The sequence below is a fragment of the Halichoerus grypus genome, chromosome 9, assembly GCF_964656455.1.
Source record: "Halichoerus grypus chromosome 9, mHalGry1.hap1.1, whole genome shotgun sequence".
NCBI classification, from domain to species: domain Eukaryota; kingdom Metazoa; phylum Chordata; class Mammalia; order Carnivora; family Phocidae; genus Halichoerus; species Halichoerus grypus.
In genome coordinates, this window is record NC_135720.1 from 124,779,605 (window position 1) to 124,805,244 (window position 25,640).

General features: G+C 48.0%; 1 long non-coding RNA gene across 3 annotated transcripts in view; it reads right to left on the reverse strand.

Moving 5' to 3' along the window:
• Positions 1-25,640, reverse strand: part of LOC118543135 (uncharacterized) — a 140,923-nt gene that overhangs the window by 30,949 nt on the left and 84,334 nt on the right. For 2 of the 3 annotated variants that reach the window (XR_013441385.1, XR_013441387.1), the window contains exon 1: positions 7,172-7,338. This is a non-coding gene — a long non-coding RNA (uncharacterized LOC118543135). Of the gene's footprint in view, positions 1-7,171; positions 7,339-20,368; positions 20,638-25,640 lie in introns of those variants that run through there. The other variant, XR_013441386.1, reaches the window with a different exon arrangement.

Consider the following 25,640-nt stretch of genomic DNA (forward strand, 5'->3'; position numbering starts at 1 on the left):
ATGAAAATGGTTTTGGACAGCAAGTATAATATCGGATGCTAAAAGAATAATCAATGACTTCAAAAAGCCATTTTCTACCTTGAATTCTGTAACCAACCAAACTATTAGTCAAGCATGAAAGCAGGTAGAAGCATTTTTAGATATTCAAGGATTAAGAAAATTATCTCCCATGCACCTTTTCCCAAGACTAGTAGTTGATGGGTTTCAGGGGAAGAAAAGAACAAAAAGGAAGAATAAGACAGGATAGGGATCTAGGAAGCAGTGACCCCAATCAGTAGGGTGGGAAAGACGCCAAGTATGCTGCAGGTCTCGAGAATAACCAGTCCAGTGGGAGCAGAAAGATGGAGAGATCCAGGAAAAAAACAATTAGGCTTGACAGAGTAGATAATGTGGCAGATCTAGTGACAAAGAGATAATCAGGAAGAAGTTAGAGATATAATATTAATGATTTATTGCTGCATGACAAATTACCCCAAGACTTACAGATAATAAACATTTATTATCTCATAGGTTCTGAGGGTCAGGAATCTGGGAGCAACTTAGCTGAGAGACTCTGGTTCACATTCTCTGCTGAGGTTGCAGGCAAGATGTCAGCTGGGGCTCCAGCTGACTCCCAGTCCAGTCAACTGGGACTATGGGCTCAGCTTCCAGCATGGCTCACTCACACAGCTGTCGGAGGAGGCCTCAGTTCTTGCTGGCTGTGGGCAATAAGCCTCAGTCTCTTTCCACATGGACCTGTCCATAAGGTTGATCACGTGGCCTCGTTTTCCCTAAGGCAAGCAATCCATGAGAAAGACCAAGGAGGAGGCTGTAATGCTTTTTATGACCTAGTCTCAGAAGTACCACGCCATCACTTCCAGCATATTCTATTAGTTAGAAGCAGTTCACTAAGTACAGCCCACACACCAGCCCAATATGTTCTCCATATTGAAGGGAAGAGTGTCGAAGGCATTTGGGCGTATTTTTAAACTGCCACAGATAGGTCTATAAAAAGAGCGCGTAAGCAACGAATGAGACAAATAGGTAACTGAAAGGAAGACAAAAGGCCACAGAAAAATATAATCATAACACACCACTCAGATTTGCTATAAACAATATTGACAGCTTTGGTTGTATAAACAGTGATTGCTGATTTAATTAAAAACAGCTATATAGCTGTATGAGGAGAATGGGGAGAGATGAATTGGAGAGAGTAAGATGGTAGACTTCTCATTAATCCTAAGAGGCAGTCAATAGGCCTGACCTATAACTGATGAATCAAAAAAAGCACTATGATCAAGACAGTGTGGTATTGGCAAAAGAATGAAGAAATGCATCAGTGAAACAGATGCCTTAGGATCTTGACCCCTCTTCAAATCCCCAGACATATCTCTCTTTCCTACACCCAGGTAGCACTGATGGAAGCAACTCTGGACCATCTGTGCCAGAGACAGCTCAGTCCGCCATTCACCTGGGCCGAGCAAGCAGGGCCGAGGATGTCCCCTCCTAGACCCCGCTCATCTCCCTCAGTCCCAACAGCTGACCTCAGATATTGTCATCAAGCCCATCCTTGTTGTCCCCTACAAGAGGTGGTGGCCTTATTGCCTATTTAAGAGCAAAAGTAGGGCTCACCAGGCATGAATTCCCAGGATGTTGGCTTACCCCTACCCTTGCCTCCACCCTAGGCTCAAAGGATGAGTCCTAACCCTCCTGCCCTGCTGGTGGCTCACCTGCATGCAGACCCCATCTGCCCTCCCTCCTAGAGAGCCCCTCCCTGTTTTCTCATCCTCCCCCTCCCCTTATCCCTTGGTCTTATCATTCAGATTCTTCCCAGTTAAAACCAAAATGGTAATCAACACAAACAACAACATATTCTCCTGGTCATAGCAAGAATCACACGAATAGTCAGTCCCCCAGGTGGGGCCATGACATCAAGCTGACTTTCACTGAGGGACAGGGGTGAATCATGAAGGCAAAGGGGTGAGGCTGGATTTGAAGAGTCGGCCCTCTTTTGGTGTGTAACTCCCTGGTCTTTTCCCGGCACTCCTAACCTCCCTCCAGACACACCTCTAGAGAAACAAGTCATCTTCTTGAAGCAAATCCCATGACAATCCCCCACTCCAACCTCCAGCAAAACCAAGCAAACAGAAACAAGCTGACCAAACTCCTCCCCCACCCTGTGGGCTCCCTCTCCTTCTGCCCTCTGTCTCTGTCTTTGCCAAATTCTCTCAGAGTAGCTTCACTTAGTGTCTTTGTTGTTGTCACTCTCTAGCCCCTGTGGGCTGGCTTCTGCCCCTCCCCGCCCCCAGCTTTTATTAAAGTCACCAGTTAGTGCTGGATTTCCAAATCCAATGGGCACTTTTTCTTCTCATCTTAATAACCATCCGCACTGTGATGACTCATCACTCTTCCTTCTTGGAATTTGCTTCCCCCTGACTTCCGTAACCCCCTCACCCCTGGTTCTTGCCCCTCAACCCCCAACAATGACCTTGCCTTCTCAGTTGGCTTCAAGAGCTCATTTACTGCTCTTACCTGTTGGATTGTCCCCAGGGCTCCCTGCTCGTTGTCTCTTTGTCTCACTGTACACACTCTTATGAACACTCTGACCTTCTACACACGTTCATATTCCCCACATACCCTCATGGCTCCCCAGCCTGTATTTTGTCCCAGTTATCTGCAACAAGGCTCCCAAAAGGGTATGAAATCTGAGGCTCCAGCCAAGGGAGTAATCTAGGTACCAGCAAAGGCCAAATACTCAGGAGGAATAAGAAGGGCTTTGGATAGCCCTGCTGGATGCAGGGCCTGGAGCTGTGGGCTCCCTTTGTTTCCTTCAGGAGACTTCTGTGAGCTTTACAGATTCAGTGGGGGTTGGAGCTCACAGGTGTGGACAGAGGAGGGTTCCATCCTGGGCTCAGCATAGTTCTAGTTTGGGGCTCTCCTGGATGATAAATCAGGTTGCCCCAGGCCTTCCTTGCTTGGCCCACGGGCTCCACATCAGACCACAATAAACACCCTCAGCTGTTCTGCACATATGTTCTGGCTTCAGTCAGCCAAGTGCAGTTTTAAACTCTACAGTACAAGCATGCATCTGTTTTCAGCCTTATTTGGGGACAGGGGAAGGGGGAGGCTATTTGAGGCATTTTACATGAAGAATCCACTGCACTGCACATTGTTACTCTTTCATTAGAACAAATAAAAACCACAGTCACTGTGTAGAATAGAAATTTCATGAAACACAATAAGCATGAACAAAATGGTCTACTGCAACCTGCATCCTTGTAAACGGGCATCGCTGAGGGACATCCTGACCATCCGCTGGTTAGACACATATCTAGAAGCATTGTTTAAAGTCAGCTCTCAGAACTTCATCATTTAGAATGTACTAGAAACTAACGTAACACTTGAGGCAACAGGGATCAAATAGAAAAACAAATCATTCCGGTTTAGTGACTAATAATAAGATAATAAGGTTCTACCTACTGTAAAAATGTCAACAAGCCAGGAAAATGTTTTCTGAAAGCAGAAAATTTGAGCCAGATGATGAAAAAGACAGAAGTGGGGAAGTTGGGAAGACTGCTGCTGGTTTAGGGTCAAGATGGAAAGGATGGAAAGGGGTTTTTGTACCACGTGTGAACTCCCATCAGCTGCAGGCAGCTACCAGGGGAGCCTGCGGGGAAACTGTGGAGCTACTCTGGGCTCAGACAGAAAGATGACAGACAGATGTCACGCACAGGCAGCAGTTTGTCTGGAACAACGCATCCATGACCTAGGGCCTCCCGGCATTGGAGGGCATCTACGCAGAGGTCAGAAAGCGGTCACATGTTAGTGTCAATAACACGGGGCAGCTGTGGTCTGAGAACCAACTCCATTTCTACCTCTTTAATTATTGTCTATAATATGACTCCCAGACTGATATCCCAGCCCTGGCCTCTCTTTGTATCTCCAGCTCCGTATATCCCACTGTCTCTTTAAAACACCCCCATAGATGTCTACAAGCATTTCCAATCCAATGTGTCAAAAACTGAGGTCTGAATCTCCTCATTGAACTTGACCCTTCTCCACCCTCCCTGTTTCAGCGGCACCACCACCGTCGACTCAGCTGCTCACACCAAACTCTGGCAAGCATCCTTGATCCTTCCCACTGCATAGCCACCAGACCTCCAAGCCCAGTTGCTGTTCTCCATGTTCACGGCTTCTACTGCTTCCAAGCCACCATCATCTTCTTGCCTGGATTTCTAGACAAGCCTCCTAAGTTGTCTCCTTGCTTCCCTTCTTGCCCCCGAGCCCCTAATTGATTCTTCACACAGCAGACAGAATCACCATTTTAAAGCCATGGCTTCCTATGGCACTCAGGGTACATTCTGGCTTCCAGAGGATGGCCTTCACAGGCAGGTGGGGTGGGGCCCCTGCCTTCCTCTCTCTCTCCTGCCAGCACTTCAACCAAGCAGTGAAGACTCTCTGCCTATGTGTGTTTCATTCCCACTGAGTTCTCTTGCATGTGCAAATACGTTCCAAAGAGAAATCAAGTTCCCTTTCAGACTAAAAAGCAAAAGAGAGTTTGGCTTATCTCCTAAGAAGGCCAAACTCCGAGCAATCTTGTAAAAATCTTTTGACTTCTTTAAAATTCTTGAAAAGCAATCGCTGGTCCCCAGCCAGGCTCCCTGGCCCGGTGCTCTCCACCCATGTCCCTCCTGCACCATTGGCTGCCTCTAGTCAACGCCACAGCTGGGCTCTGCCCCTTCGGAAGCTGATGCTCCAGCGAGGGAGGTGGATTTATGGTGCAAGGTTACATGGTGCGTAAATCTGGGCCTCAGGAATCAAGGACTGTGACATTTTTACAGCCTCCTCCTCCAAGCCCCTGCATGGATATGAAGCAACTGGAGGGAAAGAACATCTGGTTTCACTTTTTTTATTCACTTCCACAGCTCCCATCTGACAAAACCCCGGATCTTGCCAGGGTTCTGGTCGCTGGCTGAATGAATGAGCAGTGAGGTGGCATTCTGCTAGACATCTTGCTTTTCCTGTCTCATCATGGTGTAAAGAAACCACCAGGAATGAAAAGATCACCACCACTGCATTGAGAGAAAGCATTTGCTGGAATCAAGGCCTGGGGGGCAACCTGCCAGCTTGTAGGAAGATGAGGAGGGACATTTCTGGGAGAGAGGGAGAGCTTCCAGGGCCTCTCTATGAAAGGGAGCTGTAGCCAGGAGTCTTGTGCAATGCATGCTGGGGCTTGTAGTCTCCACGGGCAAGACGGCCAGCAGTGAGGGTGGTGGCAGGCCATGGTGCAGCTCGTAGAGCTCCTCTTCACCACATATCACTATAATCTGGGATAGGACCTACCCAAGTAATGATTACCATGGTGGCTCAAAGGTCATATTGGGAGAATGCAAGCCAAAGATAAGAAGCCACTCTGACTAGCTGCATCTTTCTGGACATAACTTATCTCATGTCCAACATGGCTCGAGCAGCACCCCACCTCATGACGATGGACTTTCTTTTCATCTGATGGAGAATGCCATACTGGAGCCAGTTTAGAAAAATTCACCCCTCCCTGCCTGAGCAATCAGTTGCAGTCAAGGTAATATGCCAACAGGGATGATCAGAGCAACCAGAAACAGGTCCCTTTGGGGAAAGGCCTCCTGCAGTAAATAGAGCCTTGGATCTCCCAGTCTCTAGTCAGTACGTATGGCTCGGTTTGTTCAGACCCAATGATGGGAGAAATAATCATCATCTGCTCCTCAAACTAGGCACTGGCCCAAATGGGCGCAGGACAGAAAGCAAGCAAAACAAAGTCTAAGCTGAACACCGCACTGTAGCCTTGTGAGGACCGCCAAAGCAGCGACATCTGCCTACAGGTCTCCAATCCACTCTCTCCAGGATTCCCAAAGCACATGACAAGTCACCCCAGCTCAAAGCTCCTGTGAAGTCCTTATGGCCTATTAAACAAGTCCGGCTCTACAAATTTGCTTTTTATAGCTCTTGCTACTCTCCCATTCCCATGCAAAATTCTAATCAAGGGGCGCCTGGGTGGCTCAGTCATTAAGCGTCTGCCTTCGGCTCAGGTCATGATCCCAGGGTCCTGGGATTGAGCCCCGCATCAGGCTCCCTGCTCGGCGGGAAGCCTGCTTCTCCCTCTCCCATTCCCCCTGCTTGTGTTCCCTCTCTCGCTGTGTCTCTCTCTGTCAAATAAATAAATAAAATCTTTAAAAAAAAAAAAATTCTAATCAAGAGTGTTATTTCCTAATGCTAATAGTGACCTTTTATTGAGCACTTACTATATGCTATGAGTTCTTCTTGTCTCCCTTCATCCTACATCAATCCTAGAAGGGAGGTACTATTATGTCCATTTCTCAGATGATGAAACAGGTACAAAAGTTAGGGTCTTCTACCACCTACTGTCAGAAAACCTGAAACCAAGCAGGTAGCTGTGCTGGAGGTAACCACATAGCCAGGTGGACAGTCACAATGAAGATGCATAGTCCTCTACCTCAAAAGGGCCTCGTGCTGCCTAGCAGGACTGGTGAGTTGCCTCCCATACTCTGCTCCACAGTTTAATCTCATGACCGCTCACCACCACTCCCATTTCCCCCAAGTTCACCTTCAGCAGTGACCCCCCTCCCCCAAGGCTGCACTCTGGTCTCACATGGGGATCTTGAAAAACTACTGATTCCGATCTCCAACCCAGAGGTTCTGATGTCATGGGTCTGAGAGGTGAGCCTGAGAATGAAGGAGGCTTAATAGCTCCCCCAGGTGATTCTAATGTATGACCAAAGTTGAGTACTCCTAACCTAGACTTATATGTCATCAGAAAAACAGCATTAATTGGGTGCCTTACCCAAGGGAAACCCCAACTTTACAAGTACCTGTCATGGGCACCCAATCCCATCTTCCTATGAGGAAGAAAAAAGTATCCCACCAAAGATCAAAGGCAGGTAACTTCTCAAGGACCTCACTGACCCCTCTCCTTCCCTCTTCCTCACCCCCTCTGTCTCCAGTGCAGCCCTCCCAGAGGTATTCACACACACAGTTTGTGTAACTTCCATGTACCCTACTGTCCTCTCCTATTAAGTCAACGTTCTTGAAAGGTGTCAACACAGTTGGTCTACTTTCTCTCCTTCCAAATACTCATTCCTCAACCCAATCCAATCTGAGTCCTCTTACTTCACTAAGACATTTAGGCCAAGCTCACCGATGGTCCCCGGATCACCGATTCCAGCCATCCACCAGACCTTTAAGTTGTGTTCGATGCAGGAACCCACTGTCTCCTCTTGGTTCCCTGAGGCCATGGTTTCTGGATTTTCTCCCCACTCTCTGATGGCCCCATTCTCCATCCCCTGTGCCAGACAAACCCCACATGTAGGAGTTCCCCAGAGCTCTGCCCTGGGCCCTTTGCTCCCCTGATTTTATGCCCTTTGCCTAGGTGATCTCATCTCCATCCACGGGTTTCATGCTTACCACCCCCAGACTAATGCCACAGACCCACATGCGCAACTGCCTGTTTGAAATACCCATCTCACCATCCCAAAGGCATCTCCCATTTAGCATGTCCTGACTCCGCTCTTCCTCCTCCACATCACATGTCTCTTCGTTGTACCAGCTCAGTCTAGTTGCAGTACATTTCCAAATTCTGTTAGTCCTACTACCATATTGTCTCTGAATCTACGTCTTGTTCTCCCTGCTTTAGAGCTAGATTACAAACCACTGTCCTTTCTCATCTGGGTCACAAAATAACCTCTTAGTGTAAAACCTTCACAAAGGGATATCAAAAGTATGTCTACATGTTCTTTGACATACCTTCCTTTAAAAGGTGGGGTCTAACTCCTTTACTCTTGAATGTGGGCTAGACTGAGTGGCTTGCTCCTAGCAAATAGAATGTGGCTGAAGTGGTGGTTTGAGGTCAGGTCATGGAAGGCATTGCCACTGTCTTAGTCGGCTCAGGCTGCTATCACAAAATACCATAGACCAGGTGGCTTAAATAATAAACCTTGATTTCTCATAGTTCCGGAGGCTGGGAAGTCCAAGATCAAGGTGCCAGTAGACTTGGTTGTTAGTTAGAGCTCTCTTCCTGGCTTGTATATGGCTGCCTTCTCCCTGTGTCCTCACATGGCAGAGAGAGAAGGGGCTCTGGTCTCTTCCTCTTATAGGGGCACCAGCCCTATCAGATGAGGGCCCCACCCTCATGATTTCACTGAACTTTAATTACCTTCCAATCCCCATCTCCAAGCACCATAACACGGGGAGTTGAGGTCTCAACACATAAACTTGAGGGGAACACAAATATAGCTTTCATAACCACCACTTCAGCCTCGCTCCCCTGGATCACCCGCTCTGGGGTAAGCCCACAGCCATGTCACAAGGACACTCACACGGCCCGTGGCAAGGTTGACGTGGAGAAGAAATGACAGTCTGCCAATGCCAAGCACCAACTTGGCAGCCATGAAAGTTAGCCATCTTGGCCTCCGGTACCTACAGCCTCAGCCAGCATCGTAACAGCAACGTCGTGGAAGACCCTGAGCCAGAACATCTCAGCTAAGCATCTCCAAAAATCCTGACCCAAAGGAAAATGTGCTGTTGTCCTAAGCCACTGTATTTTGAAGTAATTCATAGCACAGCGATGATAACTAAACCCCTCATCCCATTTCCCCCGATCACAGCCAGAGCCATATTTTTCAAAATATGTGTTATGTCACTCTTTTACTTAAAATTCTTCTCTGGGCGCCTGGGTGGCTCAGTTGGTTAAGCGACTGCCTTCGGCTCAGGTCATGATCCTGGAGTCCCGGGATCGAGTCCCACATCGGGCTCCCTGCTCAGCAGGGAGTCTGCTTCTCCCTCTGACCCTCCCCCCTCTCATGCTCTCTGTCTCTCATTCTCTCTCTCGCAAATAAATAAAATCTTAAAAAAAAAAAAAATTAAAATTCTTCTCTGGGTCTCAAAAACCTCCAGACTAACAGTGAAACTCATGAAAACAGTGTCCAAGATTCTTCAGGACCTGGCCTCTTGGCCTCAGTTCTCAAGAGCTCACATAAGAACCCTTTCCTCCGGCAGGCCAGAATGATTTCATATCAGATGCCCTCGGTCAGAAATCCTCCTTGAAGTGTTAGGTAACAGTGCTAAGAGTTGTACAAACCTTTATCAACATGCTAATAAACGTTTACCAGTCCATTACCCGCTCTGACCTAGGAAAGTTTGTATCTTTTGTATCTGTCTCCCCAGGACAGAACAATACTAAGTGTGTGGGAGGCATCTGATAAGCAATTTTGATGGAAGAGAAGATAAAACAAATAGAAAAAATTATCTAAAATTGTCTGACTTCAACAGCAACCACTGAGTGAATCAAAGAGTACAATTCCATCAGACATTCTCAATCAACTCATCTAGGTAAAACCAACCTTTGGGGAGAGACTCCCATTTCCGGAGGCTGGGAGCCTCAGAGACAAACTCTATTTTGCATCTTCCCTTTGGCCAGCTGGAGAGAAGAGGCCAGCTTGACAGGGTGATGCTCCTTGCTCCCCTCTGTGTCCCTGCTATCCTGGGCTTCCCTTCAGGTAGACCTGACACCTGGGCACCATTTGAAACTGATGGTGAACTTGGAACACCAAGATTTTGGGTTCAGGGTCAGTTTCAAGGGTGTGCGTATGAGAGGCAAGAATGGGTGGGTCTGAGAGAGGCAGTCCTGCCACATTTACTTCAATCACAATGATTTGCTGGAATGTTGCAAGTGCATAGACCCTGAGATTATTTAGATGTGTGAGCAGGTTGGAGGGAAGAAAAAAAGCAGGTGGCATTTTGTACTGTTCATCCGAGTGATCCATCTTTTGTACGTGTTAGGAAATACCAGTTTTAGTCACTCACATGAAGAAAAATATTTGTGAGTCAGGATGCCTGGAGGTCCTCCAGAAGGTCACTTAGATTGGTGGTTGCCTCATCAAGGTGAAGGACCTGAGGGTTTTTATACTTAGAAAAAAACCTAGGGGCACCTGGGAAGCTCAGTCGGTTAGGCGTCTGCCTTCGGCTCAGGTCATGATCTCAGGGTCCTGGGATTGAGCCCCGTGTCGGGCTCTCTGCTCAGCGGGGAGCCTGCTTCTCCCTCTCCCTCTTCCTCTCTGCTCTCTCTCTCTCAAATAAATAAATTAAATTAAATTAAAAAACCTAAACTACTCACTCTGGTGGGCAAGGGTCCACAGAGCTGGGGGGCAGGGGGCAGCCTAGATGTCTCTGACCTCCTCCAGTAGTGACCCACCAGCCCCCATCCCATCACCGGGGGCTGTCACCGGGCCTTCCTCCCATGCCCCCTGTGAGCTGCGGAACATTCTTCCTAAGTCAATGTCACCTCCCCAAGGTCCCACTCCCTGCATCACCTTTCCTGGGGAGCCCCTCATTTGGTGCAAGTCAGGCCTGAGCATGGAATTTGAATCGGGTAAAGGACAGTTGATAATAATAGCAAGAAAGCGTGAAGAACTCTCACTTCCTCGTACCGAGACTTGTCCGCTGAGCATTAGCAGCAGAGGTGGGAAGATGCCTCTTCTTTGTTTCAGCTCCTTTCCTGCAATGTGTGCTCCCTGGGTTTGCTCCACATAAGACACAGAAGGAAATGGGCGCCTGGGTGGCTCAGTTGGTTAAGCGACTGCCTTCGGCTCAGGTCATGATCCTGGAGTCCTGGGATCGAGTCCCACATCGGGCTCCCTGCTCAGCCGGGGGGGGGGGGGTCTGCTTCTCCCTCTGACCCTCTTCCCTCTCGTGCTCTCTGTCTCTCATTCTCTCTCTCAAATAAATAAATAAAATCTTTAAAAAAAAAAAAAAAAGACACAGAAGGAAAAACATCCAAAATGTCTGGTTTCGCTAGAATGCTGATGGTTTCTTTTATCCTCAAGCATTTTCTTGATTGTCTTTAATTAAGAAAAACCAAAAGATGCTAATGTCTTCAACACTGGCAGCTAATAAGTCTTATGCAGCTTCCTCACCTAGGGGAGGGGATGACTTTTGTGCCCTACACGGGAACAGGAGGAGGGGTGGCCAGGCAGGCCCACTTCAGCCAAGGGCAAATCTCTGGAGAAGGTCATAAGAGAAAGTTCTTAGCTCATGGCTCACAGCAGCAGGGGATGGGTGCACTTGGAGGGAGAATTTCAACCGATGCCCCAAGACCACCTGCAGCGCCTCCCATTGTGAGGCTGGTACAGTTTTCACTTCCCCTTACTATGGACTGTTTCCTCCGTTCACCGTATGCCTCTCTTCTCATTGCACTAGGAATACCTGTGCCTTCATGAGAGTCAAGCTAAAAAACAAAACAAAAAAAAACGAAAAAGAAAGTGAGATAATCAGCCATGAGTCAGCATGAGTGGCGTGCTGGTTAACTGGTTCTACGAGGGAAGGAGGAGAGAGCCCTGGGGTGGCATCTGCCCATGCCTCTGGTGAAAATACTTCTACGCTGGATGACCATCGAGCAACATTTCTGAATAATTAAAAATCAGCACACCGGAATCCACAGAGCATACCACTGCCAAATGCCTCCCCATTGTGCCCATCTGAGGGATGTTGTGACCTGAGGTCCTGCTACAGCCCCTGAGTAAAGAAAACAAACACCAGCAGACCTGTTTTCTAGGAGAAACCTGTAATAGTATACCAAAATCTGGATAAGGTGGATGTTTGTGAAGAAGACTCCTAAGCGCCATGAAGAAACCGTTCGTGACAGGAGAAGTATATTACATGGGCTGGCCTGCTTCTCCACATGTTACTGAGCTGGGGGGTTGGGGAGAGTTTCTCGCCTCTTTAATGTTCCTTTGGCCTCCAGAGTGGTCAGAAAGAGCTCAATTCACAGGGAAGCTCAGTCACTCTAATAGATGGATAGCTGCCCTTGGTGAGCAAGTTAATCAGGTGAAGAGCCACACCTTCACCAAAGAGTTAGGTCAAAGCCAGACGTGACCCCCATAAGGTGCCAGGACTGAATCCCACGCAGCTGAAGATGCAAACAGCCTTCATCTAGACTGAGCTGGAAGGCAGAGGCCTGTGAAGCGTTCTCTGGCCCCAGCTCCAGCTTCAACTTGGACCTGCCCCAGATAAACTGGAAATTTCAAGGCTAAGCCAGGTATGAGGCTGTGCAGAAAGATAAGGTACATATTCCCTTCCTCACCCCACCACCACGAAGCTAACCGTACCCCATCCCAGCCAAGGGGGCAGAAAAAAGACAAAACCACCCCGTCTAAGTGACAGTGTCGCTAAACGGCCCTTGAGAGCAGGTGGCTTAGCCATGCTGGGGGTGGCTCTGTGCGAGAGCTCCTCCTCGTCATGGGAAAAAGGGAAAAGTGTGCAAGAAGTAGACACTCTGCACCTATAGGTCACGTGCAGATAAAAACAACGAATGTCTTGGTTTGCGGATTTAGCGTGTAAATGTTTATTGAGCACTTACTATGTACCAGTAACTGTGCCAAGGTTGAGGATAGAAAAGGAAAAAGCACAGTCTGAGCTCTCCTTCAGGAGTCCTCCCCAGCTAGCAGCAGCCTCGGCTCCTGCTGGACCAGGCTCTGGGAGACCCATCTGGGTGCCCATGGCCATGAGTGACTGCAGGGTGCAGAGCACGGAGCCAAGAGCCAGCAGAGGACAGAGGCTGCTGGTAACACCAGCATTCAGCTGGACAGACAGACCTCACAGAGTTAAGTGGAAACCCAGGCAGGAAACAGACACCAGGGAGGAAGCAGAAGGACAAAAGCCATGGCAACAGAGACAGGCAAGTAAGTTTGGTGGAGAGTAGAAGCAGCACCTGGAAGATTCCTAAACTGAGAGCAGAGAAGCCTTTTTCTGTTTTTGTTGTTTGTTTGTTTTTAGATTTTATTTATTTATTTGAGAGAGAGAGAATGAAAGACAGAGAGCATGAGAGGGAGGAGGTTCAGAGGGAGAAGCAGATCCCTGCCGAGCAGGGAGCCCGATTCGGGACTCGATCCCAGGACCCCAGGATCATGACCTGAGCTGAAGGCAGTCGCCTAACCAACTGAGCCACCCAGGCGCCATTCTCTTTGTTTTTTAATAAGATGCCTGTGTCCTCCACCTTTCTGAAAAGGGAGTTATTAAAACCATTATCACTGGTTCAGGATCTCTCAAGGCTCCCACATGCAATATCCCAGCAAATCTAAAATACCATCAGTAACTCCGTTAATTGGTGTGCCAGGAAGGAAGGAAGGAAGGAAGGAAGGAAGGAAGGAAGGAAGGTAGGAAGGAACCCTAACAAGTTATGATACACCACTGATTTTAAACATATTCCAGTCTCAGAAATGTTAAAATAAGAAGCAATGCAAATCACAGAATCAGTGGAATATAGTTGTTGGACATAGATATTTGGATAAAATAGACGAGGAGGGAAAGGACACTGTCAGCGGATCCAGTGAGAATCCTAAAAAAGCGTGTAGACAGGCAGGGCTCAGCCAAAAGGAAGGAATGAGGGAATGACCACTGGCTTAGCTATCTCTAAGACAGTAACATCTATCAGGAGTCACATTCAGCTGGTTAGGGACCTTTATGAACATGGTCTGTATTGTTCCATTCTTCTAAGCAATATCTTTTCTCTCAAATCATATCCATCTATAGGGGAATAAATTGCCATGAGCACCAGGAGACAACTGAGCAGTGAGTTATGTGAAGTCAGAGAGAGAGAGAGAGAGAGAAAGATATAGTTATATAAAGGCTTGGAATCTGTGATCCCTTTCCTTACATGCATATAAATTCTGTTTCTTATCCCTGGTCAGGTCGGCTACCACTGGGTAAAAAAGAAATATATATATGGTATATAGAATCTGGTAAAAATGAGTAGTGATATTACTCAACACCGTAAACTTGGGGGTGGTGGATGAATGACCCCAGGTGGGAGGCAGGCTGCAGAAAGTCAGGTCTTACTAAAAGCAAGATGCAGGCAGAGCTATAACGCAGGTTGAAAACAGAAAGAACAAGTGAGGCCACTTGGATGGTAAGCCTGGAAGACCTGAATTCAGGAGCCGTGGGAAGGAAAGGAAGGATGCCGTTTGCACACACCGGTGGGCTGTGACGGACAGAGCACAGGAGGTCTAGCACAGAGAAGCTAACGGCTGGAAAGCTGGAGAGCACCCGTCTGCCTCCGTGCTTCCCCTGGTACCAGCAACATCAGTGTAGACAAATTCTGCTCATCTGCCGCCTTGGATTAGAGCAAGGAAGCACTAGACAAGGAGCCGCTCCATTAGGCTGGAGGCCCTGGAGGGCCGGGCCTGCCCTCACGTTCCCCTGTGTCCCCCACAGTGTGCGCTGCCCCCAGCAGGGGCTCAGGGGGTATTTCTGGTTTTTCAGTGAAGGGCATTTCTTCATTACAATCCTCCTCAGCAGTTATAAACACCGGCCCTGAGAACCGAGGACATTCCTGCACAGATTATCTGGGCAGACAAGGCCTCTGTCCAGGTCGGACCACCCAAGACCTACCCACGTGCTTGCCCGGGGCCTAGAGGAAGGCCTCGCCTTCCCTGAGCAGAAGGAAGGCCACCATGCGCCACTGGACCATATAGGTCAAGGTTGGAGGCCCAGGGCTGTGCTAGTCCAAATCCTTTGAGTCAGAGGAAGAAACTGGGACCCAGAGAGCTGATGTGACCATGAGCGAGACCCAAGCCTCTAGGTCACTGAGGTCCTAGTCTATCCCGCGTGTTCCCCATGATGCCCTGATCACACCTGCCCCGCTTTAAGAGGGTCTGCATAGCAGCCTGGGAGTGAGGATGGGAGCAAAGGTCTGACCTCAGCTCCAAAAATAAGATGCAGCGCCCCCCCCCCCGTGTGCAGAATGGGGGGTCTCAGACCCCGGCCAGTGTGGGACAGGCACACGCAGGCCTGTCGGCCTTTGCCGTACAAAATGCGCGTTCCCCTGGAAGTGTCCAGAAGGGATCACGGAGAGCAAAGGAGACAGCCTTTGTCGGGAGAAACCTTGGGGGGGGGGCGGTTGGTGAGTACTGTGTCCTGCAGTTTCCCGGTCCCCCATCACTGCCACCTCCCTTGGAGACGCCCCTCGCTGCAGTTCTGCAGAGTGCAGCCAGCAGACGAGGACGAGGTGTCCGCAGCCCCTTCTCCTCGCAGCTCTCTTCAGGGGGTCACCGGGCACCAGAAACGGAAACATAAATAGCAGGCGGTGTAATAAAAGCAGGTGGCTGGCTCTGACCTGGGGGGACGTGGTTTGAGGAATGACTTATGTGGCCCAGGAACTGTGGAGTCGAAATCAGCATGAAAGTGGAATGCGTGTGTACTTCTGTGTGTCACCTTGGGGGCAGCAAGTACCTGAGGCACCCTCTGTCTCTCAAACACACACACACACACGCACGCACACACGCACGCATGCACATGCACACACCGCATTTACAGTGTCCACAGAGCTTTCCCCAGAGTGGGCAGCCAATAAGTGTTTGTTGAGTAATGATTTAATTCATTTAATGAAGGATTAAATGACTGACTGGATCAGTCGGTGGGACAGATGCACCTGCTTTGGAAAACGAGGTCTAAGACTAGACAAGGGGATTGGCAGAAATTTCACTGGAAGTGTTTAGGGAGGTGATGGTTGAAAACCTTTGACCTGGTGACGGGTATTAAAGAGGGCACGTTCTGCATGGAGCACTGGGTGTTATACGCAAACAATGAATCATGGAACACTACCTCAAAAACTAACGATGTAATGTATGGTGATTAACATAACATAATAATAGTAAAAAAAAAAAAGAAAACCTTTGAAAGGTCAGTGCAGATGGTAAATTCACTTCAAGGAAGGAATCGGAATGCCCAGGAACAGCGTCCCGGCCCTCTTTATCTGTGAATGATTGATCACGACAGGAATTAAAGACTAGGTTATTTTAGAAAATAAAAGGAAAACATCCTATGCACTTAGTATTAAATGCTCTTGCTTACCAAGAGAGAGATAGAGAGATCCATGTCACTTACTACACATAGATACAACCCATGTGCTATATATATATACTCTACACGCCCCCCCACACCCCATATACTTCATATATGAGAGAGATCCATGTAACTTACTACACATAGATACAACCCATATACTATATATAACTGCGGATACTTATCATATACTCTACACACACCCCCACACCCCATATACTTCATATATGCCATATACACATACAGTATATGCTAATTTATATAATAATAGGGCACACACTGGCTATTTCCAGTATCCTGACTTAAAGTGATTTAAAATCCTGATACCACATTCAATATCTCAATTCATAATCACTTAGATTCTGGAAAAAGTTCCCAGTAATATGAAGAAAAACACTGAAAATCCCAGTGTCTGATAGTTCCTTCATGTCAGCTTAAACTTAATTGCCTACAGTAAGTCCAATTAGTGGCAAATCAGATTTCCCCTTCATTTCATCTGATGAAGTAAGCTTTGGCAAGAGCATCTGCCAGCTCAGACCAGGCTGAAAAGGGAGAGAAGATCGAGGCTCAGCGCGGTGGGCAGAGAGCGAGGGACCCGGGGTAGAGCCCAGCGCTGTGGGCAGCTGGGGTCTCCAGCACTTTCCCTCCGTGCTGGGCTTCCTTCCCCTGCCTCCTGCACCCTGGCATGCCCAGCCTTCCTCCTGTTGCCTGGTGTTCTTCTCAGAGACTCTATGTCTTCACTGAAGAATAAACAGTCTTGCAGAGTGTATAGCTTTTATATATATATATATAGATAGATTTATACAAGAATCAAATCCATCAGGGACAATCCTAGAAAAAAATAACTTATAATCCACTTTTAAAGTAGATTTTTGAGCTCTATCTTAGTTCTGTCTCTGTCTTGTCTCTGTCTCTCTGTGTGTCTTTCTCAAACACACACACACACACACACACTCACTCACACACCCCTTCTGACCCAGCCCCCCAAGAGCACAGTACTTCTCAGGGAACCTGACAGGAGTCCTTTCGGCCTCCGGGATCCTACAGCCCCTGACTGGGGTGCCAGGATGTACGTCGGCAGGCAGAGGCATGTCCTCTGGGGTGCACAGGGCAACAAAAGCCACGGGCGTGTGGGACGGGGGCCCAGCTTGCAGCAGAGCTGGCTCCACGTGAACTGCACCCTGCCAAAGCCTCCTCTTTGCATCTCAAGGTCACAATAATAGATTATGAAAGAGTGGAAAAGCACTGCACAGAAAATGGGCCATGGGGACTTTCCTCTGGATAAGGAAGCCGAGAACTACACAACGAACGGGGCAGCAGACCATCTGAGCTCCGCGAGGCAAGGCAAGTGGACTGTGGGATCCCTCCATGCCTGCAACATCTCCCCTCCGTGGACTTTGAAAAAACCCGATACCGAGACAACATGGAAGATGGGACAACTGGAAAATTATTTCCAGGGTGTCTTTATGTAGAAGAAATTCTATCACAAACATTAATGGGTTTCACAAGAACCAAATACTTCCCTATCATGTTTCATGGTAGTGACTTTTTTTTAATCCCTTGCAAATTAAGGTGGGACCAATGTTCTCATAAAATAAACATTTCCCTGTCTTTAAAAACCACTGATAAATAGTCCAGGTTAATGAAGCTTTGCCTCTCCTAAAAAATATGGGAGGGCTGTTATTCTGGAGTAGCAAACAGAGCTAACTCCTCAAACGCCCTGATAGAACAGAAGACCCAACTGTTCAAGTCGTCACTCCCTGAGTGATGACATTGGTTTCCAAGGGCCTGAAACAAGCGTACTCAAAGAAAACATTTTATGTAAGATGCTATAGTAACTATACTTCAAGTCTTGACTTAAAAAATAAAAAACTCGACAGCAAAAATAAAATTCCTCTATCAAAGGAACTTTTTTTTTTTTTTTTAAGTAAGCTCTCTGCCCGATGTGGGGCTTGAACTCACGACCCCGAGATCAAGACCAACTGAGCCAGCCAGGCGCCATAAAAGGAACACTTTTAATCCAAGCCACACTCGCCGTTTAAAAATACTTTGTGGTCTCCACTTTTTCTGAGACGAAAGCAAGTGGTTTAGGGTAAAATCAGACCCTGGTAATTCTCTAAGGGGATGCCGGGCCCTTGGATTTTACTTCCAACACAGTTCATTCCCGGATGGTTTAACAAAGAGGTCACCATATTACAGGATCATATCCTAGGGACAGAACGTCCAGGGGCGATGGCCAGTAGAGCTGGAGATTCCAGAAGCTTTTCTAGTCGCCTTTAAATTGGTAGCAGCTGCTCTGCCTTCGGCCCACCCCAAGCGCTTCTGCTCACCCTGTCCTCCTGGCATTGCCTAGTGGCTGTCAGCACTGGAAACCAGTCTTACCAGTTCCTGAGCTGCAAGCCACCTTCTCCAAGTGTCTGGACCGTAGGCCCCTCTCCTAGGAGCTGGCCCGCAGGGAATCGGCAAGGGTCTGTGCCGGAGGGCAACTCTGCAGGCCTGGACAGAGGTAGACCCCACGGCCTGGAGAAGCCACTGAATGGCCAGGGCTCCACTGAGACCCACAGTCACATCACACAGGCCCTTCGCTGGGAGAACCAAGCCCTTCCCAGAACAGCTCACAAGCTTCAGGCCTTAAATCTCAGCTGGAGCTTTTCAGCTCTAGTTTTTCCTCCCAGTTATTTGTCTTCCCTCTGTGGCTTCAGGCAGGTCACCCTGCAGTGCTACCATTCCCCCCTCTTTGGGAAACAGAGGAGATTACTACTGACTTCCCGATGAATCATCATCGTAGATGTTCCCAGCCAGCCACAGAGGCCCACGAAGCCGGTATGGTGCCTCCCTCCGCTGCACGCCTTGGGATCAGCTGAGCTGTACGGATGTGGTGATACCAGGCCCAGGATTCCCTGGTGTGCCAACCCCAGGATGGTGCTGTTGTCTTACCAGGGTGCGGGGGGCGGGGAGGGGAGTTGCGGGGGAGGAGGGTACAAAACGCAGCTGTCCGTGAGTCCAGCATTCCCGGCCCTGCCTGGACTCTTCACAAAAGAGGCAAGAAGAGAGAGAGTCAACCACATCCCAGAACAGTTTCTGCTGGATGAAATCAAGAATGTTCTGTTCCTTCATTTTAAGTACATGCTTTCTTGATCACAAAATAATCAAAATATATAGAAAAGTATAGAAATAATACAGCTGAGCCCCCAGGTACCCACCATTAATTTGCTTTCACGTTTTGCCATATTTGCTTCAGACTTTTTTCTTTAAAAAAAAAAAAAAAAAATGTAATCATTCAACCTAGCACAAGGCAGCTCCCTGAAGGGATTTTCAGGGCCGTGAGTACTGGAGCAAATACAACACGAAACGAAGCCCAGCTCATTCCCGCAGGACAGCTCAGTTAATGAGTATTGTTTATTTTTCCTGGTCCCTGGGCTGTGAGCAGCTAGTCATCTCGTCAGGGCTCTGCTCTTGTGACTGACGCTGTGACAGGAGTTCCCAGCTGGGTCTCACGTCCTGCCTACCACTCTGCAAATGGAGCCACTTCCCAATCCCAGAGCAGGCAGCCCCTCCGTTTCCACCCCTTCTGAGCCCCACCCAGGCCTCCATGTCCCCCTGTCCCAGGCTGCCCACAGGCACCAATCTGCCTTCAGTTCTACATCCTCACAGTTTTTATGAATATGGGCTTTGTGGACTGTTTATTCATGAGACATTAATCCCAAGGGGAATCCAAGCAGCGTGGATGCCATCATCCTTATTTGCCTTGGATTGTCTGCTGCCGACCTGCACTGCAGCCCGGGTGTTGAGAACCTGCCTGAATGAGGCCTGAGACTGGTGGGCAGAGCTGACAGTCATCCGTGGCCGTCAGAGGAGGAGGGAGGCCTGGCAGCACACTACCTCTGATTCCCAACCTCAGCCCAGCGTCTGGACACCACACAGCCTGGTCCCCAGAGCCTGGCCTGGGAGGGTGCCCTTGGATCGGCACAGAGTTGGAGCCACGGTCCTCCTTCAGCTACTTTTCTGAATCACCAGGGCACTGATTTTCCCGAATTCTGGTGTCAAAACATCCCAGGGTTCTTTGTGGAGCCCATGCAGCCGAACAAACCTGTGTTGTGGAAAACCCAGGGGGACCAAGGAGCCCAAGGCCTAACCAACTAGGACGCGTTTTGCAATTCCAAGGAGGCCGGTAGAGGGGTGGCCGGATTTCAGGAGGGGCAAACCTTGTGCCATCAGCCACGCCCCTTCCCCTCCTAGCAATTGGTTCCTTCTCAAGCTTGAGAAACCCAAGCCTTGCATCTGTGCTTACTGAGTAGCCACCCCTCGGAGGGGACAGGGCTGTGCACGGCTGGTGACACTGTCCCCTTGACTTTCTGGAGGAGGAAATTAATCCTGAGGTTGTAAAACAATGATAGGACTGAAACTGGCCCATTTCTGCCTCTGCCTCACACCCTGCTTATTTATAAGCACACACACACACACATACACACACGTGCACGCGCACCATGGCATCACTCACCCCGTAGAGGAGGGTTGGACAAAGCCTTGCTCATCCTCTGCTAACAACATTTGTTTGGCATACATGGTGCTCATCTGCAGTTTGGCTGGCTGGTGGGCGGGGTTATGTGTAGGAAAACCCGCTTTTAATCAAATCCGGTGCTCATCATCTTAAGAATTGGCAGGCGAGCATAACAGGAGTCTCCCTTACTGGGCCGTGGAGCAATGCTCCATTTTGTCTTCCTTGGACAGCCGGCAAGTTGGAGTCTCTCACAGGTGAGGGAGTGGTTTCTGGAAGCACAGGAATTTGCAGTAGTGGATTAGGCTGCAGGCAGACCCTCCACATCCCCAGCAGAGAAGCCAGAAGGTCTGGGAGGAGGCTTAGCATTCTCAGTGAGCACTCTTCCAGAAACCCGCAGGCTTCCCCACAGCAGCAGGGTGGCTGTGAGGAGAACTGCAGCCCTCTGCTTTGGAGACATACCATGTTCTCTGCCTACCCAGCCTGAGGAACAAAAGGGAAGGGGCTGGGGGAAAGCAGAGGAACAGCTCTTATCAGACTTCCAGGGAAATAGACACCTGTCAGAGAGGCCCAGACAAGAACACTCAAAAAGGAAGGAGGGAGGGAAGGAGAGAGGGAAGGAAGGGTGGAGGGAAGGAAGGATGGAAGGATAGAAGGAGGGAGAAGGATGGAGGGAGGAAAGGAGGGAGAGAAGGAAAAAAAAGAAACTGACTCATTAAGCTATCCAAGAAGGATCATAATAGAACTTCTTTTAACAGTGATGAGGATGCTAGATTGCATGAGACTTTTCCCATCAAGCCCTAATTATCCTCAAATCAAATCCTTTGCCTTCCAATTTCCAATTCTTAAGGACTTTCTTTCTTTCTTTCCTTCTTTCTTTTTCTTTCTTTCTTTCTTTCTCTCCTTTCTTTATTTCTTTCTTTTTCTTTCTTTCTTTTTTTTTTTTAAGATTTTACTTATTTATTTGAGAGAAAGAGAGAGAGACAGAGAAACAGCATGAGAGGGGAGAGGGTCAGAGGGAGAAGCGGGCTCCCCGCTCAGCGGGGAGCCCGATGTGGGACTCGATCCCAGGACTCCGGGATCATGACCTGAGCCGAAGGCAGTTGCTTAACCAACTGAGCCACCCAGGTGCCCCTCTTTTTCTTTCTTTCTTTCTTTCTGCTCAGATATCAGTAACCTTAGTCACTAAACCATCTCTGAGGGCGATTGCTCAGGAGCCAGCTCTGTCCAGGCTGAGCAGCAACTGAGGGTTACAATCTGTTTCTCTCAGTCTCCTTCTTTTTGGAGGAGAAAGACACATGGTGTGTGACTGTCATCAAGGTCCCAACCCATGCTTTAAGGAACTCTAGGGGTCTGGGAGCAACTGTAAGGGGTCCTTGAAGCCATATTCCCACCAAACATTGTCTAAAGCAATACATCATCCAATATGATAGCCACTAGCCACACGCGGCTACTGAGCACTTGACATGTGGCCATTGCGACATGCTGAAAGTGTAAAGTATAAAATGGTTTTCCAAGACTTCATCTAAAAAAAGACTAGGGGCGCCTGGGTGGCTCAGTCGTTAAGTGTCTGCCTTCGGCTCAGGTCAGGATCCCAGGGTCCTGAGATCAAGCCCCACATTGGGCTCCCTGCTTGGCGGGAAGCCTGCTTCTCCCTCTCCCGCTTCCCCTGCTTGTGTTCCTGCTCTCCCTATCTCTCTCTCTCTCTCTCTCTGTGTCAAATAAACAAATAAAATCTTTAAAAAAAATAAATGAACAAATAAATAAAGACTAAAAACTATCTCAATACTTTTTTAGTATTGATTTCATGTGAACTGACAATATTATGGTTCTGTTGGGTAGAATGCGATATATTATTAAAATTATTCTCACCCGTTCTTTTTTTACTGTTATAAGATACACATAACATAAAATTTACCCTCTTAACCCTTTTGAAGTGCAGGTCAGTGGCATTAAGTTCAGTCACACTGTTGTGCAAACACCACCACCATCCATCTCCAGAATTTTTTCAACATCCCAAGCTGAAACTCTGTACCCATTCAGCACGAACTCCCCATCCCTCCCCCCGCCACAGCCCCAGGCAACCACCCTTCTACTTTCTGTCTCTATGAACTTGCCTACTCTAGGGACCTCACATAAGTGCAATCATACAGTATTTGTCCTTTTGTGACTGGCTTGTTTCACTGAGCATAATGTTCTCGAGGTTCATCCATGTCGTAGCGTGTGTCAGAACTTCCTTCCTCTCTAAGGCTGAATCATATTCCATTGTATGTATAAACCATGTTTTGTTTGTCCATTCATCTGTCATTGGACACTTGGGTTGCTTCCAATTTTTGACTATTGTGAATAATGTCACTATGAACATGGGTGTACAAATATCTCTTCAAGATCCTGCCTTCGATTCCTACAAGTTTTCTACTAGACAGCTTTAGTCTAGAATGAATAAGGCTTAACGACTATCACACAGGAACAGTTTGACAATGAAAGGAACCCTGACATTTAAAACATGGAAAACCTAGTTCCAATTAAAGATCTCTAGGTTTTTTTTCCCAGCAATAACACTTTATGCTTTTTCTCTCTGTTCTAAGAACTAGAGATTTTATGTCAAAGGAGCTATCGGGATTTACTCCCCCTAGGGGGAGGGAGGCCCCTATATATGACCTGGAAGACCCAAAAATTCAGGGACCCTTTAAAATATCCATAGAATGGGCTGGTTCCTGTGACTGGTGGTGGGGTCTTGGCTCCAGAGCTTGCTGATGTTTTGAACCTAGAGGAGGAGGCATCCATGTCTGAAAAGTCTGCTGGTAATATTTTGCACCATCTGAGGGAATAATGCCTAGAGCTGGGGATAGCAAATGTGGTCTCCATGACAAAGGCACTAATCTTGTTCCAAGGGAGGGATGGGATGCCATCAGAATCTAGTCCCTGGGTCTTAGAGGAATTAATGTATTCTTTGATTCTCTAGTCATCCCACCCACAGAGGCCACCACTGACAGGTCCCTGGGAAACATGGATTATATCTAGTAGAAGACAGTCATCTCTTCCCACCATTGAACAGTAATAAGGAAAGGGTGGGCTCCAAAACACTGCTACTTTTTTATAAATTCCCCTATTTTCCCTGAGGAGACAGCATGGCCAGCCCACCGGTCCTTCCCTTTATCTCCCCCCAAATCTCACAAAAGCATAGCCCACCCAGCAGGGAGGGGTGTTCCCACAAATGCTGTGGCCAATGACTCGATTTAGAAGGAGAAAAAGAAGAAATTGTGTGGAAAAAGCAAGAACGATGGGGAGGCCTGTTATTTCTTCTTTCTCACTAAGACGAATAAGCTTAAAGCATGCCAGGGGCACCTGGGTGGCTCAGTTGGTTAAGCGACTGCCTTCGGCTCGGGTCATGATCCTGGAGTCCCTGGATCGAATCCCACATCAGGCTCCTTGCTTGGCAGGGAGTCTGCTTCTCCCTCTGACCCTCCCCCCCTCTCATGTGCTCTCTCTCTCATTCTCTCTCTCTCAAATAAATAAATAAAATCTTTAAAAAAAAAAAAGCTTAAAGCATGTCAGTCTTGGACAGTAGTTGTTAATATGGTTTTAAAGGAAAATGATGGGAGTATATTAATGGCAGTTGACAAAATGAAAACCAGGCAAGAATGAGGAATCAAATTAAAACAGTAGGACCTGGTCACCTATTATGAAAAGATAATGTAAAGAATACTATTAGGTAGAATTATTTGGATGTACTGGAGGAAAATGCCATATAAATCTAAGGTTTTATAGTTTATATTATAGTATATGAGGCTTACATAAATTTTCTTTGGTATCTAGACTGATACATACAGGGAGATTTGGTATCTTGGTAATAAGAGCAATACATACCTTGATAACTCCTTTTATACCCAGTTTGAAGCCCCAATATCTCTGCAGTATGGTCATCTGATCTCTCTTATGTTCGTGTCCTTGTCTGAAGAATTCACCAGAGATATAATTTCCCCTATGTGATTCTGGGGGGTTGTTGTACGGATCTAATGAAATAATAGATGTGGGAATACTCTAAAACGTCAAGAGTACCATAAAAAGGATTACTCTAAAAGTAAATACAGTTCCTTATACTAGACTTCTTATCAGGCAGACTGACAAAACATTGACTTTCACAGAAAGAAGAAAACCTATACTGACCACGTTAAAGACATGAAATACAGGATTTCTCACCCAATCCACCAATGTACATCATCTTTTTAGGAAGTTTGTAGGGACATCGTGGTGTCCTAGGCATCGTAAATTTCGTATTTAGGGTAGAAAACTTTTCCTTTGCAGCCAGTTGGATGAGGGTGGGAGAGAGTTAACCAAAGAGAACCGAAAATAACGCCGTGACCTCTGCTATTATATGCACAGTTTCCTGCAAGTAGCAGCCAAGTTCCTGGAGAAGAAAAAAGTGTGTGTGCGCGCGTATGTGTGTGCGTGCGTGTGTGTGTTCAGCTTCACAATCATAAAACTCTTAGGTACTGTGTGCCTTCATCCTTCCCTCCTTCCAAAAAAGGACACAGCATCAACATCAGCAGCGCGGGTCTAAGAAATCTTCCGGCTCCTGTCTCGGGTTCTGCCCCAGTCGTTGTAGCTGAAGGCTGGAGAATCCGTCCCCGCCCCCCGCCCCCCGCCCCCCCAACCCACAGCAGCCTGGCCTGAAGCAGGTGAAGCACTGACACAGGTGGCTTGTTTGTCAGGGTCAGGTTGGCACATCTCTCGCCCGGGGCTCTGGGTCAATGTTTAGATTTCATTTTTCAGTCGCATGGCTTTGGACTCCGCAGCGTCCAAGGCAGGCCCCTGCACGCTCCCCTCCTACAGCCTTTGTCTCCTCTCCTGGCCTGGTGGGAAGTCAAGAGGTGAGAGGGGAGGAGAGAAGGGAAGGGAGGGACGGGGCGGGGCGGGGAGGTTTTGCAGCGCCTCCAACTCTCCCCAAGAACCGCTTTTCAGGCCCATCAAATTCCTTCCCCTCTGCTCTCCCGTGGGCTTGCCCTGCCCCAGCACTGGGAAGCGGGCTTGTTTACACAGCTCATTATGCGCTCTTTGCAGTTGCTATAGCAACCACCAGGGGTCAGTTTATAGAAGGAGAGGAAGTTCACTTTTGGGGAGTTAGCTTTCCAGCTCCTGTGCAAAGCACAGCTGAAAACAAAAGACCCAGACACCCATGGAGGAAACACATTGAAAAGTTTCCTATGAGCAGAAGCATCATTCAGAGCGTAAAACTTCGCTCGCCGATGCTTTCCTGCTGAAAGAGCTGTTC